Source organism: Pygoscelis adeliae, unplaced genomic scaffold, assembly GCF_000699105.1.
Source record: "Pygoscelis adeliae isolate BGI_AS28 unplaced genomic scaffold, ASM69910v1 Scaffold14, whole genome shotgun sequence".
NCBI classification, from domain to species: Eukaryota; Metazoa; Chordata; class Aves; order Sphenisciformes; family Spheniscidae; genus Pygoscelis; species Pygoscelis adeliae.
In genome coordinates, this window is record NW_008825109.1 from 11,892,398 (window position 1) to 11,895,497 (window position 3,100).

General features: G+C 38.1%; 1 pseudogene; it reads left to right on the top strand.

Moving 5' to 3' along the window:
• Positions 1-1,428: 1,428 nt before the first annotated feature.
• The window catches only part of LOC103920208, a 38,006-nt pseudogene continuing 36,334 nt past the window's right edge, over positions 1,429-3,100 (top strand).

The following is a 3,100-nucleotide window of genomic DNA, read 5'->3' on the forward strand; positions in this document are numbered from 1 at the left end:
TGACTAATATAGAAGCTTTATGAAAATATATAACTTCAGCCACTCATGAAGCATATGTATCACTTCCATCACTTATGGAATGTATTTTTGTGAATGGTGTAAGAATTTTCTGAAGAAGTGAGCGGGCTAGAAATTCTAAGTGTCACATCAGAGATGTGCTCGTCACTGAAGTATCAACACCTATAACTTTTTCTCTTTTCTGATTTAGCTCTGTTGTTACCTTCAGTTAGGATCACCTTGTATGGTTATTGGAACTGTTTTTTTCCAGTAGTAAATTTGAGGTCAAATATGGGCATTTGCACTAACTACAAGACTTACATATGTATCAATACTCAAATGAATGTATGTACTTTATGGCTGCAGTTATGTACTGACTAGAACTACATGCATATATATGCATCTTTCTGTAAAGTTACTCTCTAGTGTTTTATTTGCTTATTTGAGAATCTAAATGTTCATTGTAACAAATGGATGAAAGACTTCAATGAGTATCTCATCTAATTGATAGCACAAAAGCATGAGTCAGTGCAGTTAGTACTACCTCTTAAGAAGAAAAGTTTTTCCCTTGTTTAGCAGAGGAAGAATAAACTATCTCATATCGTGATGAATCGAAGTAGTCAAATGACCTATTTTCTGTCTTTCACAACTGCCACCAACAGCCTATAGACAGATACAGAGGTATTGTCTTACACAATACCAAGTACAGGTGAAACACTTTTAAGATCCTATTATACGAGAAAGCAAAACACTTAATTTTCAGCTATTTAATATTGCCTAAAGTTGTCTTCTGTTCAGACTAGATGGAGGCTTCAAATTGAACCTGACAGTAAAAAAGGATTTTGGTTTTATTAAACTCAGTTTTCTTGGTTATAATGTTGGGTTGCTTGAAAGGAATACTTTTCATCCTTACACCGGTATTGAGAAAGAATATCCAAGTTTACTGGTTTAAAGGTGATATGTTCTACAAGCCCAAACGAGTTTCAGAAGTGGAAGAATGTTTAGCTTGCAAAGATTTATTTTTTGTCTGATAAGATAAATCACAGCTAATAAAATTACTTTCTTGAGACGCTGCTTTTAACTTCCAAAGGGATTAGTTCTTTAGGCTAAGAGGCATTCCTATAACGCCACAGTATGGCACCCTTGAAACGTCATTAGCAACTGAATTCAACCTTCTCTAGAAAGAACTTATGTAACAAAGGTTTGTGCCTTAAATGAGATTTATGCCTTACGTTTTAAGAAACTTGCTAAGTCTGCCCAATCCTCTTCCCTTTTTCCCTCTACCCTTCCACACAAACACTTGCCCCCAGTAACTTTTTTTTCCCCACCAGTAACTTTAGGACTAAGCTATGTAGATGTAATCTAACTTCTGTTGGAAGATACTGCTGACATTATACCAGTAAGTCATTGATCACAAAAGTTGCCACAATAATGGACAAAGTTAACAAGTAAAATACACTGGATTTCTTTAAACCTGTTCCCTATGTTAAAGAAATTTAAATATAATCAAGTAGAGGAAGAATATGTTAACATTAGCTTAAGTTAGAAGTGAAGTTCGTCAGACAGAAGAGAAAACAGAGGGATGCCCAAACCGGAGTTAGCCTACAGAAAGAGAAGCTTAGTCAGGTCTGTGCTAATGTGTCCTTACCAGACTTCTCCAGTGGATAAGACACATAATCTGTTCTACGCAATTATACTCTACAAGAGCAATGCCAAGGAGGATCATATTGCATATGGCTGATAAAATATCAATACAGTTCTTCTAAAGTAATAATTTTTCTTACCTTCTTTCTCCCCAGTCTTCCTGAGGGAGGTACGGATTTTAACACCTCTCAATATCCGCTTACCTAAAACTCGTCAGTGTGTTAAAAGAAGAAAAACCGGGCATGTGGGAATGTGCTAAAATTACTTTAGCCATAACTAAATTTCTTTTGTACATCTGTTAAGCTAAGACATCACTTTAGTCAGGGCCCTGTTGATATTTTAATTACATTGTCACCATTTTTAGGAAATAAAATACTGGAAATAAAAAAAAAATACTTGAGTTTGGCTTTGACCAAATATTTCTTCAACCCCCTATCTGTTTTAATCACTTTTAAAAATTCTTTATGAATATGAAATGAATGTTTTCTATGTTAGTTCTGATTCTAAATTATTGTTATTTTGCCCTGGTCTCTCACTTCCCATGCTACTGGCTGGCCACAAGACCTTGCTTTCTCTGCTGTCACACAGGTCTTGCATTTAGACTTGTTTCTCTGTATTTTATTATATGGAACGCAGTGCATAGTTTTTTCCGTTACAATCTCCCAACCTTTGGACATACCAGTATCACTGCAGTCAGTGATGCATTCTCATTTAAGGCAGCATTGTGCCAGGTCAACAAGAGTCAAAGGGGAGGTGCCATATTAACTATAGAGTAAAATCAAGATTTTATTACCTTTTGGAAAAACTTTATGTTCAGGAAAAAAACACAGCAATGGAAATTGCTAGTATAGCTTCCTTCCTACCTACCTTTACATCTAAATACTAGTGAGCAAACTGTATGAAGCCTCCAAAAAGCAAAACTAGAAAGTATTGAGAAGTAACGAACATCAAAACTTACCTGGTATGCAATCTGCCGGAGTTGCCAGCACTGCAGCAGCCTGGTTCCAGAGACAGGCCGGAGTTTCAGCTGGCAGTCCCAGGCGGAGTGGTTCTGTCAACAGCGAGCACGACCTTTCTAAGTTTTATCCGAAAGCGTTTTAAGTTGCATCTGTTCGGCAGCAGCGGCACTGCAGTGCTCTGCTCTAAGTGGGAGACAGAGCTGGTCTCATGAAGTACCTCACGCTATAGGCCAACTCCCAAAGTACTGTCACCCTTTGTCGTTTTCTGATGCACTAAAAATCTTCTGGCGCACATCCAGCTAAGAGCTCGTAAAAGAAAAAAGTGGTTTTATATGTTTAGTCACCATTACCACACTGGTCAGCTACCGTGCGCGTACACCACCACATGCCGTTCCCTCTCCTGCCCTCTCAATTTCACTGGAATGCTGCCCGCTAGTACAACAGGCACCGGGCCCGTCATTGAATGACACCACCGAGACAGCTACCAGCGGCAGACGGTG